The sequence below is a fragment of the Ylistrum balloti genome, unplaced genomic scaffold, assembly GCF_031769215.1.
Source record: "Ylistrum balloti isolate Yb309-2 unplaced genomic scaffold, AGI_CSIRO_Ybal_v1 Utg370622, whole genome shotgun sequence".
NCBI classification, from domain to species: Eukaryota; Metazoa; Mollusca; class Bivalvia; order Pectinida; family Pectinidae; genus Ylistrum; species Ylistrum balloti.
Window position 1 is genome coordinate 230,818 of NW_026782381.1, and position 14,906 is coordinate 245,723.

Below are 14,906 nucleotides of genomic sequence, written 5' to 3' on the forward strand. Positions count from 1 at the left end.
CTTTGTAAGTACTATGAATGAGTAATGAATAGGTAATAAATAAGTAATATAAGTAAGTAATATAAATAGTACTATAAATAAGAAATAAATAAATAATAAAAAAGTAATAAATAGGTAATATATCAATTATAAATAGGTACTATGAATAAGTTATTAATAAGTAATAAATAAGTAATATAGATAAATAATAAATAAATACTTTTGTATATACATTAAGATTTGATCATTTTCTTATCGCTTTCAAGATATGCCTGCTGTGCTAGCATTAAATCTGTATTAAGTGGTAATCATATCGGGACATTCGAACTTAATTTCTAACAAAACTTCCAAGTTCACGAAATATTTGTGTCCTACTCGTTATGAGTTAAATTACAACATATTTGAACATACCGTTAGATACAATGTGGCTTGTTTTTTTTATAGATGAGAAAGTCTTTATTTTCCATGATGTTGACGCCAACATTAATCTACTGTCCTAATTCCGGTGAGATTTAGTTCGACGATTCTGTCCATATCATGCGATAAAACTTTCTCAGACTTGACCTGCAGATTCCATCTGAAGAGAACATAGCACTCCATTGTGGGAGGGGAGATAACTCTATGATGCAGTAAAGCTGTGTTAGTGCATGACTTATGTTTCTTAATTGTTTCTCTCACGTTAATATTGCATGAAAATTAAGTCTTAAGAAATATCAACAAGCAGCGATTTTGTGTTGCCGTTCTGTGTAAGGTACTAAAGCAGGAATAATTCCTTTTTTGGTCTAACACCAGGGGGTCGTCGATGAAGCCGAAGACTCTTTCTCTTCCAGAACACCTGGTCTTATTCTCTATGTGTTTTTCAGGAATTTCCGTGTAATTCATTCTTTTGTTCATATTTTGTCCAAATTTCATCGAAGTTTCGTTTGAACTAAAACTCCGTTAAGATTCGATTTTTCGTCTGATGTTTTTTATTTATTAGATTTTTTTTAAAACTCAGTAGTCTGTCGTCTACTTTGAAAAAAAAATAATAAAAGAAAAGATACGGGCGACCAACCAACTAGTATTATTACAATTAGATAGTAAATACAGCAGAACTATTGAATATCACACGTCTGTTTATCCCATATTGTTCAGAATGGCCATTGTTAGATACATATCTGATTCCAAAATTTCATAAATGATCACAAAAGTGTGTTTATCATTTGAAAAGATAATCATCGATTATCTTATGAAGCATATTCATTTTTTAAATACAATGACTGTATAAACGGATAGAAAATATCATTATAAGTCCTTGTTAACGCATAAGTTATCTAAATATTTACATATTCATGAGGCCTTGAAATATTCACTTTATATAAATATCCAGTTAGAACGAGACTTACTGTCTATTCTCCCAAACCTTCATAGGGCTTGATACATATTTATCATCCAACTGCTCTAACGAGATAGTTAACAGACGCGTGCAGCCAAATCAGAAGATAGATTAACCCACAACGGAAATAAATTCTAAAAAGACAATTTCTTAAATGAATTGCGGTGGTACAGACATAATAGAAAAAATAGACTAGATTTTCCTGTCTTAGTACAATTTTTCTCTGGTTAACTGTGCTCGTTTCACTCATATATTTCTACTGCGTCGTTTGATCAACATTCCGTCTTGGAGTTTTTATGACGTAACAATGTTTTCGGAACATGGAAAAAGTTTCATCATAACTCTGACGATATTTGGTAAGTATGTTTATATAAAAAAATATCCACTAATCTGTTTGATGTCATAGCAATTACTCTTAGTTTTAATCTTAACTTATAAATCTGTTTTTCTTGATTTTTCTCGAAAAAAAAGCTGGGTCGTTTGGTTGGGATTCTTACGGAAACTTTTTACTGACATGTCACGATAATTTTATTTTGTTTTAACCTGGTATTATCTCGTTATTTCGAAATATTTCGTTTTATCAAAAATGGTATTTTGTTATTTCGTGAATGACTTCTTCTCAATAACTAAGGTTCTAATATATGGCCTGTGGTAAAGTGCTAAACTGTTTGGTAAAACGAATGACCTTGATTCACTTTCAAGGTCACTGGGGTCAAATATTTCAAAAACCATTTTGCTGTTGTTGTAATTGTAGCATGTTGAGAAAAAGGGAACCAAGTTTGTTAAAATGAGTGGCCTAGACAAACTGTCAAGGTCGCAAGGGTCAAACGTGTTGAAATATTTAAACGACACTTCAATAACAGAAAAGCTTAGGGTGTTGATATTGGGACAATAGAATTTTGGGTCGAAGGGCTACAACGTTTGTGAAAATGAATGACCTTGAATGACTTTCAATGTCACAATGATTAAAATGTGTTGAAACCTTTAAACGATTTCGTCTCAATAACCAATAGGTCAAGGGTTGTGATATTGGACCTAGAGCATGCTTAGTTGAAATACTACCAGGTTTGTTCACGTGAAATGTCCTTGACCCAATTTCAAGGTCACAGGTGTCAAATATTTCAAAACATTTAAACGACTTCTTCTCTGTAACCAAAAGGGCCCGAGTGCTGTAGTATGATGGGATGAAGGACTACCAAGTAAATAAATGACGTTGACCCACTTTCGCAGGGGTAAAATAAGTTGAGATATTAAATTTTGTTTTTGTTTCAACAAGCAATAAGTCTGGATTAATGGTATTTGTGTTGCTTCATGTATAAGAAATAGGATTTCAAGTTTGCAAAAGATTTTTTTATGAACTGACAAAGTCTTTGTAAGTTGTAGAGCTATGTAGGCCTATGTGGCTTTTTATCATATATATATATAATATAGATCTTTATAGTCAGATGTCCGTTACGGCCTCCGTTACTGGAGCCCTCCGAGAGCACACGCACTAAACACGCGTACATACCTAACATTCTCAGGAAAAATGACCTAAATATCCTTAGATGTTAAAAGGACGCTAAGTAACACAAACAAATGTAGGGTCGTCCTTCCGGTGCCCTTCACATCATTGATTACTTATATTTAACAATTTATGTAAAAATGCCAAGCGGTGATATGGATTTTTTCATAATTATAAAACATTTGAAAGGTAGAAAAAAATTGTTTAACGTTAAATGGTATTGCGCGACATATCGATTTTCCCCCATTAAACTAAGTTGAAGTGTTGACATTTCGCCCTTTTTTAACTACCGTATATTTGGATAATTCAACCTTACTAACTGACGTGGAATTTCGAAACTATAACACGACCAACTTTTTAATTTTCACGACGATATTTGTATTAAATATCTAAAAATCAGGGTACATAATATGTCACTTGTTTTTAATTAATTTTCTCCTTTTCTTCGTCGGCAATGTACACGAAACAAACTCCTTTATCAGGAGGTTTGAAAACATGTTTCGATCTTCTTAAATTCCATTGTTAATTTATCCTTGTTTAAACACAAACGTTAATCACGTGTTAATCGACTGTCGGAGTCTTAGATACACTAAATGACACTAGTAGAGTCACATATTGAATCAATATGCACCCTTGTTTTGTCTCTCTAGGACTGGTCTATGATGACCTATAGTTTAAAGCTTAGAAGAAGATCGTTATCGTTAAGTGGTTGTTTTTTTTATGATAATAGGGTGTATAACTACTGTAGTGATTCTATTTGGTTTAACGATTTTACTCGTATATATTCACTGTCATCGTGATCACCGTGATGTCAAATAGTACCATAAAATATCATTCTGTTTTTATCTTCATAGTTACATTGAACGGTTCTGTGACGTCAGAATTCCTGGAGACGACATGGGTGGATGACGTGGACGTCTCTAACCTGTCCGTCAGCTCTCCCCTTTTGACCACACAAACGTTATCAGCAGTCAACTGCGTAATCATTTGTACAGGGGAGACAACCACAGCTGCAGCCATATTCAAGTCAGCGACAAGTCTATGTATCTGTTACTCCACATTTAACGGTATAACGTCACTTCCGGGAACCCTACCGTGGTTATGTAAGTGTGAAGTTTGTAATGCTGTGATTCCATACCATTCAATTATCATATTTTCCTCTGGTTTCAGTACGCAAAAATTTTAAATGTCCACATAGCGGGAAATACTTGTCCTTTGAGATATATACAGAGTTACTGTTCTTGGCGAGTGAACAGTTTCTTGTGCATGAAAGCCGGAGTTGAGTTTTCCGTCCGTTGTTCGCTATCGATGAAAAATTAACTCTATTACTTTCGGCGAATTATAGTTGAAGTATTCATGAAAATGTACAATTAATTTCTAATTTAAAAGCAAACGGAATTTCACCGTCAAAAAAGGTTATCTTGAAGTCAGGAGATAGTCCGTGACTGTATACCGAGCATACGCCTTGCAGGGGTTCCCTGGTTTCGCGTTTATAACTTTTCTTTTTCTCAGCCAATCGCATATTACTTTTAAAATGACGTAGGACGATTATCCATCATCTTATTATACCAACCAATGAAATAGCTTGAATAAAGCAAATGTCGTCATTTCGATCTAATTTAGAGTCGGCAAATTCCAAAGGGAATTTCTTACCCCGGTATTTGTCACGACAAATCCAGAGCTTCGCATGCTAAAATATGAGCGCATATGAGTTTTGAATAATTTCTTGATATAAAAAACAGTACACTTACTTCACAATAAACGAGAAAGAACTTACGAATAACATGAAACTGTGTCTCCGTCCGGGCGACGAATTCGGCTTGAGCGGGCTCCTATCATGCTTAGCGTTGTAGTCAAGAACGACAACTCAATACCGCTTCAAGTTCGCGGGAGTGTTTATATTTCACGATATGTGTACATGTTTCATTTTAAAAACGTGCTAAAGAAGAACAAGACTAGTCTTTGAAAAAATGATATTTACGCTATACGATGTCAGTGTTTCATAACTTATAATATCACAGCTACTGAACTGAAATTGTGTGCGAGATAAGAATCTTTATAGCAAAACAAACCTGATGTAACACACAGCCTACATAAAAATATAAATACTATTTGATATTTCCTGTTCAAGCTTAGTCTCTTTCTATATTTGCTTTAACCATTGAGCCAACGGAAATTTTGGCAGTTTTTTATTTGAAATGAAAGAATATGATATTTCATTACATAATTTAATCTAATTTTCGCTCTCTAGATGTAGGATTGCATCCAATGTTTTCGTGAATATTGCTTCCAACGTCATGTTTCAAATACATAATTGCTGACTTATCAGTCAAACACTACGAGAGGTTATCATAATGATGACCAGGAGACTGTACAAACATATTACCTTTTAATGATTAAGAGTTAGATACAGTAGAGACAAAAAATGAATAACACTGTACCACACAGCTGTTTCATCTTCTAGGACTCGTCAGTGATGCCTAGGAAGCGATTGAGGAAAACTGATAGAATGAAAAGTTCGTATCTGCGCGGGGAGGTACACTAGGTACCTTCTTAGATAAATTTCTTAATTTTCATATATCAGATAATTTTAAAACAACGTCAAATACACGTGTATATTCCGAATGAATCGTTGCAAGCACGTTAGAGCAAACCTCGGGGACTTAAAGCACAGCAGTGAGCTATAACAACATTATCAGAGAGGGAATGATTGAAATGATAATTTATTAAAGTACTCCCTACCATGCAACAGATACTCTGTATTCGGGGACATTGTAACCCTTCAATCAATTGTTGAAAAATCCTTTGATTTTTGAGAGTCAGTCAGTCTGTTTAGCGATCTTATCAATGCCTTACGCATTAGGGAAAATAGCGAAAATAGCCTCCCGGCGAAAATAACATGCTACACGTTACGTGCTTTTGTTCAAAGATGTGCTAACGGTACAAAAATAGCAAGAAAACAGTATCTGGCAACATGTTTTATGGTTAATTTAGCCAGATTTTCCCAGGTAATTTACTTTATACATTGAAAATATCATCTTCAGGATATAAACATACCCTAAAGACTCGAAAACAAGTTGATGTTAGAAAATAAGCCTATCCAGAAAATAAGCTGTTAGTAATTTACTTTAATAAAGTTATGTTTGAATACTATCAAAGAAAATAGGTCTCGATTTTCAGTCCGGCGTTTTGATGTTGTTTTTCAGTTTGGTACTATGATTTTTAAACAAATGTTATACCGAATAAATTCTGTGTTATTTTGTTTAATGACTCCTCCTGTTTACGAAATAATTTTGCTTGCAAATAAAAAGCATTACCAACAACGGCGTTTTATGATATAAGATAGAAATAAAAATTTCAATGAAATATTTTTGTTTAAAACAGAATAATCACTTACATTACACATAGTACTTGTTATCCTTGTTCTCATTTTGAGAACGTGACATGGCGTGCTTTGAATGACCAAAATTTACAAAGCTTTGGTCGTCGTTGAAGCAGAAGACGCTTACCCTTGTGTATTGTGATGACAATTGAAATATGACACAACTGTATCTCCCAATCAGGACTTTTTTAGATCACAAGATTTTCTTTATTCGCCTCCTAGATCTAAAATATATTCCTTACGTATCACTGACGAGTCTCCAAAAGGTTAAACATCTGAATGGTTAAATTCATTGTTTGATTCAAATGGATCTTATTCTTCATTTGTTTTGAAGGATGGTGTTCATTTGAGTGGCTTTTGTACAATCACCTTTTACTTTTTATATCTTTGTGTTAATTTCAAATTTTATATATTTCATCGACTGACATCAAGCATCAGTTTGAGTATGTCTTTATGTTCATCTCTTATTGATAAAAAATATTTTCCATATGTCATCGAATGACATTAAACATGAGATTGAAATGCGTTGTAAATTCCAGACATACCAGTGGGATATAACGGAAGTTTGCGTCTAAAGTTCTACGTCAAATTCTATGAAGAATACAAGAAGACAAAGGAGGAAGCCGAATCAGTTTGTGCACTTGAGGGTGCCAGATTGGTTGTCGTGGATACCATGGAGAGATTCAACTTTATCGTAACACTATCAGATTACAATTGTGAGTTTTGTCAGAAAATTGTTTTGTAACATGATCACTAAATTAGTCATTCCTGTGCGTAGTTTTTCTCTATATCTATTCTTCGGCATTGTTGACTTTGGTCAATTCTTGAAATATTTCAAAATGGTTTCTTGATGCAAAGTTAGCGCATTTATCTTTCTGAAAAATACTTCACTTTTTAATTGAATCTTGTTTACTATGCTGTATGGTGTATCGCATAGGAAGCATCCGGGGTACTTTAAGGGAATCCACGTGGTTTGACCGATATTTTCACGCCCGACCTTGGAATGGAACCTCTGTGCAACAAGGCATATATAATCGAATAATTCGGAAGGACAATATGTTCAGTTTATTGGTGTGTCCTTCCTTTTCTTTAATCATGTTGATCGTGTAAAATTTGTGTTATGTAATGGAAGATATATAGTCAGCTCACCATCTTTAGATTCACCGAAACATTTTGCTCATGTTTTCAAAATAAAACAAAACAAATAAAAAAAATTCCAATCCCAGTAGTGCGAATTTTTTCGGTATGTCATGATTAAATAAACAATATTATATATGATGAATTATTCATGGTGATACATTACGGTTTTTTTTCCAGCTGCATACACCTACCACGTCGCGGCGAATGATGAAGCTCAAGAAGACACTTTTGTTTGGAGTAACGGAACTCCAATGTCACGTGATGCACAGTTGTGGCACCAGTATCAACCAAATAATGCAGGTGGAAACCAAAACTGTGTCTCACTTTCTAATTCAAAGTATGATGATATCTATTGTACAGATATCTTCAGATTTATTTGTGAACTAGTTTAAGAAACATCCACCTGGTTTTATATGATGGGTTTACAAACGTTTTAAGGACATGGCTATATTTACTTTGATTGACCATCATGCCGAGTCTCGTCGATGCCACAGACAAAGCTTCAACTCCTGGAAACCTGGTCTTTTTCTCCGAGTGTGAAAACATCTCCGAGTTAACCTCTCTTTTGTGAATATTTTGCCTTTTTATCGTTGAATTTGAGATTTGATTCTGGTTGGTTAGTACATCCGTGGTGATTTTGCAGGTAGTTTTGATAGAAAGACTCACACTGCTTTTAAAACGGGCTTAAGGCGTCTCAATAGATATTGAATATGTTTCTTAGTGTTTGTTTTAACTCCTATGGTCTCGTTTCAGTGGAGAATACTACGTAGCCAGGTGTCCACGATGTCTTTAAATTCAAATAGGAATATTTTTTTCACAACAATCGCTATAGAAGTTATTCGAACTAATATTGTTTATTCTTGTTGTGTCTATGGAAATTCACTAGGGGTATTACTGTGGACGGAAACGGAGTATCCAGGGAAAACCTTCGTGGTCGGGAACATGACCCCTTATTTTATGATGTCGGAGAATCGAACCTAGGACGCCTAGGTGGAAGGTGATTGCGTCATCGTTGCACCATACGACCTCCCATGTGTTTACTTGTATGGAATTACAGACGTTGATATTTCATTACTTTCACGCCAATGGACTGCTATTTCTTGTCCACGAATTCTCATGTAGAAAAAAGACTTAATAGATATCATGAAGGTGTGACCAAAGTATTCGACAACCCGAAAGCAGGTTATTGCCTTTTACAATTATTTCCTTTTTAGTGAATTTGAGTTTGGAATATAACTATGTTGACATGTTGGTATTTTTCTTGTTATTGCAGATAGTCAGTTTAAAACTATGATGTGTTATTAAGGTAAGAACTATTTTGCAGATAGTCAGTTTAGAAAAAAATGATGTGTTATTAAGGTAAGAACTATTTTACTAAGGTCTGTATGATATCATAGTCCACATTACCTTATTCATAATCGTAATTCTGTACCTTTATAAAACAATATAAGTTCTTATTGTGTTCTCTTCATTGATGATTTTTGTTATTGCATCATTTGTTTAAAAAAAATGTTTTGCTGATCATTCTATATCTTGTGAATCGCTACGTTAGTCTTGTTGTGCAATTTAAATATTAAAATAATTTATGATATATACTGTTGAACTTTTCGTACGTGTTGATCATGAGTCTTGTTTAATATATTCAAAATATTTCATGAATTTTCGTAATTCATTTTTTTAAAAATCTAGTTTAATGCCTATAATTCAGATTTCAAATCAAATGTTTTAATCTGATGTTTTTTTCATTTTCTTTTCATTCAATTTTCTAAATCTGGCGATTATGTTTTAAATCATGTGATTCATACCTTTGAATTTTTTCTAATGTTATTGTTTTTACTTGTGACGTCATTAGTTGTTACTGTAATAAGCCATATAAGGGATTTTACCCTTCAAATAAACATACCATTCATGCTAAAAAATTGTACCCAAGCTGGAAGTATATAACATGTTTGAAAAAATATTTCATGTTAAGCGAATTAGTCACGGCGATTATTTTATGAGAATCAGTGATAACAGTCCAGTAGGTTCTAATCAGACCTATATATTCCTACCTTGCTTGGTATCAACCAACCATGTTTCGTCTATTGTTGTATTACAAGAAGACCACAAACGAAAACCATTTATTATCATTAAATGAGTACAACATAGAGAATAAATGATCAGTGTTTTAAAAGATAAGCTCTAGATTGTCGACAAAAACAAAGAATGTAACATAGGAGAACTAACACACTGAAATACTGCCAATACGATAAATTAGAATTTGTATTGCAATGATCAAGCAGGATATTATAATTTATTTCATGTCAATAAATGTTTTTACAATATCCATCATCTTTCCATTCTCTATCTAAACAATAAAGTTCGAGCTTCGCATCGTCAAGTCGGTGTTGGAGGAAACGGCTGTACTTCCATGAATTATGAAGTTCATGAGTAGCTGAATATATAACTGGAGCAAATACAGAATTAACTCTGTTTTAGGTAAATTATTTAAGGGCTTTCTTTTATCTTTAATGTTCTAAAAATACCAGGGTTTTTCCCTCCGCACATGTTACATTGATGTTGGCCTGTATACAGTGGACATGAACGTCTTTTCTCTGAGATCGTATTCTATATAGGTCCATAAAGAGCAGGAAACTTCACTCGAATTACAACACAAGTATACCCAATATCCACAATTTTTTCCATTAATTTTACATACTTTTAACTGGTTATTTCAATGGTCGAAATTTTTGCAAATTCTTTGATTAAATGATATTTTTAATGAATTAAACATTCAGCGATCTGGATTTAAAATGACATCCAATAGCACATGTCTCATTATTTCAAAGATTCAATTTTTATGGTCGCGTTTATCTTCCACGAAATAGCGGAAATATCGTGCCCACTAAAATACATTGATAGACGATATGTTGTTTGGGAGATTAAGAATCATCTGTTACTTAGTCTATCTAGTAAAAACTTATGTCAGCATAAACGATAGACCTTTCGAGGCTAGCATTTTGTTTACATATAAAACGTACTGCCTTATATCAACATTTCCAACCAGTAAAAAATAGTTAAAATATACATTTTGTCATTGCGAACATACTTTGCTGGCTCTAATGGCACATAATGGCTTTGATGTTAACTATCCACACACTTCATCCACAAAGAAATCCATGTTTGGCGTGACGTCATGCATTCGGAGTGATCTCCTCTTGGTTTACAAAGCAAAACTCACAGTAGAACTAAAAATTGCAATTCGTAATATTGGATGAGCGATATACAATAAGCATAGCAGTGTTAGTAAGACACCAAACATTCACGACGTTAAATTCTTCACACTTATTCTGTGTGGAGCTGCCAAATGTCTGACATCACCTGATGGATTCCGAGGTGGCCACAAAAACAGCGATCTTTCAAATGTAGGCCTATGCGTAACTACGTGGTTATTTTCGTTAACTTGGCGCATTAAACAAAGAGAAATAGCGCAGAACAATTTGTACAGTATTTTAGGTGGATACAGATACCTTGCACTCGTGGCGTTTTTTCAGCATACATGCAATCATCATACATTCTTATTGACTAGTTCTTGATCAGACGTGTTAGGATATGCATGTTATATTGCCTGGTTGGGTCAGATAACAATACACACGCATGAACTTGTGATAAGTATACTTTGTAAGAGTTGGCAAAATATCTTTCTGTAATAACTAATTCAGTATATCATGCGCTCGCCTGTAAAATAGAAAGTGGGCATTTTGGGGAGGAGAAAATGCTGTCAACAACACTCTTTCATACGGATATTTATTTATTTTTTTTTTAAATTTTAAATTGCCCTAAAATTAAATTATTTTAAATATTTTCCTGTCAAAGAAATATAAAAAAACCCCAAAAAACACTAACATATCAACATATATCATACTCTAAACATCTACATGGAGACTCCCGAAAAAGTACAAGTAGAATAAAACCGGGTGTTCTGGAAGAGTAAACGTCTTCTGCTTCATCGAAGATTTCCGCCGACTAAATATTGACCCATCCATGTAAGTAATATAACGTTCTCAAATGAGAACAAGGTATACAACATCGGAACCAACAGGCACACTTACGAGCATCAAACACGCCCAGCTTCATATCGCAGCAATTAATTAGAGCACTATAGAAGAAATGGATTTTTTAGAAGAGGGTGTTGAAGATTGGTCAAAAGCTTTTTGGAGTTCTTTAAAATCCACATAGTATTGATTCAACTTCTTCAGTAAACAGTATCATCATAAGACTGTATCTCAGATTTGATGGTACTTACATGGTAAAGATTTTACAAAAGCTTGGTTGAACAGCTAACAAGCCAGCAGGCAAACCGAGATCTTTTTGTATGCAGGTAGTGTAAGTGTTTGCAGACAAGGATCAAGTTACTGGACGCTTTTTTGACAGGCACAATAACATACCTGCTAAGTAAATCTTAAAGTGTGGATTTAACATCAGGATCGAGGAAAGCTGACCTATGTTTTGTTATCATTTTTGATATCAAGCTGCAAACTCTTTTACGAATGATGGACCGAATGGACTTAACCCACCGCTCAGAAAGGGAATCAAATGCCGCATGCTATCGTTTCAAAAATTGTCTTGCATAGTTTTCAGCAGAATCCAGAAGTATTTTAAAATTCATATTCCAGTTAACGGAAGCGATCCTCCCACAACAATTTATGAAAGTTGAGTTTATAAATAAGGTAGAGGATGCAATTAACATCAGCAATATTTTACACCAGAAGAACATTCCACGATACTTTCAAAACCGGCACGCCCCGTAACATCCATAATGAAGTTGCATATTACATAAGCGCATTGCAGTATACCTACGTGCATATGTTACAGCTCTAAATTTATCAGCCAATTTGCAAACACATCTTTATTTTTTTCTGGAAAAAATCACTAAATCAATAAAATCGTCAACCATATCACAACTCTCTTTTCCAAGATGGCGGACCTAGACGGCCCAGAAAGGTAGGTGCTCCCTTTAAGCTACAAAGTCATTGGTTTATGAAGACAATCTGACCGTAACAAGTACATTGCGAACTCGAAATTCGTATTACAATATTTACGGGGCTTTATTTCTTTATGAAAAATATGAAATGGCATGAGATGAGGTACAAGTAGCTGACGTAACATTTTTTAAAGCGGAAACTTTTGTACTGTTCAAGTACTTTTACTGTCAAGGCCGATATCTAACTTCGAGATCAGCATTTCATTTTGCACAAAATTTCCCATTTAAGACTTGGACCAGAAATTTAAAACGATACATTCCATTTACTGAAGTTCAGTTGTTAACTGTAGAATACGATAAAACGATTTGAAACCAAAATAAGTGTACTGTACAATATATTAAGGTACATATACTTCAATTTCTTTCTTAATTAATTTAATTTTAGTCTATAATAGGACCAATCCATAACCGAAAAGGGAATTTTTTGGAACTAATTCGTAACATTTTCAATCAAAGTTGCTATATCTTCTGAGTTTCCGTTCGCAACGTAGACAAGAATGTTTTCCTTCGTTTTTGTGAATAGGGCGATAACCTTAGATGATATATCGCTAAAATCGGATGTTATGGACGTATCTCCCTGACAATAAAAATATACCTTAGACTGCTAAGATATTTCTATATGGGCTTAAAATATCACAGCAAGTTCCGCTTCGATGCCGAATTCAACAGTTCGCTCATTATTTATGACCGTGACAGCACCATACAAATATCGTAATACAAATCTCGAGTATTTCTGAGTTTCGCGAGGTACTTGTTTCGTTCAGAATGTTTACTTTAACCAAAGACTTTATATTATAAAGTGAGCACCTACCTTTCGTGACCGTCTAGATCCGCCATCTTGAAAAGACCATTCCTTAACAGGTACACGATCGTGATACTTGATAACATGTAACTAGGTGAGTGTGAGATATCACCGCCATCCGCGACATTGACCTCACGTGATGGGCTCAAGACGGAAATTACGAAGCCTGCATATTTTTTTTTTTAGACTTTGTATCATAGTTAGCAATGTGTGTTTTGTGAATGAAATGTGATTACTATTCAGCTGACATGTGTTTACAATTAATGTATATATGTTGTATCTCCCGTCAAGATTCTTCTAATTTATGAACATATCTTTCTGAACACGTCCTAGAAGTCAAGATAACGAAACATCCGTTGGAAAATCCAGTAAATCATACTAAAGGAAATACTTTGATAAGGTCTGCAATTGCATTTAAGGCGCTTGTTTATAGATGTGTTTGAAACTGTTTGTTAAATTGCATTATTTTTTTTTGTCTTTTCCACAAATTTTGGTTACCATGGCAACATTAAAATACAGAAATAACGTTTCGTTACAAAATTCAGCAGATAATTGTTTTCATTTCCTATGTTATATTTAGTTTCTTCTCTCTGCTTAACTCTGTGAAAAAAAAAATGAAATCAAACTAACAAAGATACAATTTTGTTATTTTAACAAAAATTGTTATGAAAATTAGATAGTTACCATGGCATCAACTACAAATTAGTGAAAAATAGACATTTGCTTATAATGAAGTCCCTTCTGAAGATATAATCCAATACTATCATATTACTAAATGAATATTTATTCAATTACATCATTCAAAGGAACATCGCGGTTAAAATTACTTTTTATTGGTTGTACGTGTTTTATATATGTCCATTTACGTTTCTATGATATTCTGATATTCACTGCCGATTTCCTTTGTCTAGCTTGACTACTTTTTTTAGTTCGGGAAATTATCTAAATTTGGCTCTGATAACTTCGCATAATAGTTGTAAACACGAGGCAGTTCATTTTGTAGACACGAACACATGATGGCGAGCAGAATTGAAACTGACAGAAGTGACACAGTCGCAACCAATTAAGGCGGGTAGCTATTTTTGTTTACAGACGACGGTGTTTGTGCGCATGCGTTATCATATAAATATATATGACGCAAATATATACATATTTCAATTTTTATGATTATCAGTTAACCTCTTTATGTGTATATTTGCGCGAAAAACAACTGTCGTTGTTCATAAGATAAAAACAAAGCAATCGAAATAGAAATAGACCTCGTTGTCACTTTGAAATTCTGGCTAATAATACGAAATAAGTATTTTTTTAAAATACTCTCCGTCAGTATTTCTAAAACGTCCTGTTATGAACGGATTGATATACGTTCTATGGTATATGTCATTGGTAAGTAACACAGCAAAACGTATAATGGACAGAACCACCATGGCGAGATATAAGTGTACTGTTCGAACACACCTATCATGCCGCACGGTGTACATAGATCAGTTCCTTTGTTAAGTTGCAGACATAACTCATTTGTAAAAACATTGGAGATTGGCTTGGTTAAGAAACCTTTATTCCTGTGCTTATTAATCCAGCAAGGTGTATTTTGTTGACTCATGTTGTTAAATACTTGGTATTCCGTTGTTTTTATTGTCGCTCAACATTAGTCATCGACCCAGTGACCTTGACACCTTGTCGTTTGGCTAATTAAATTGC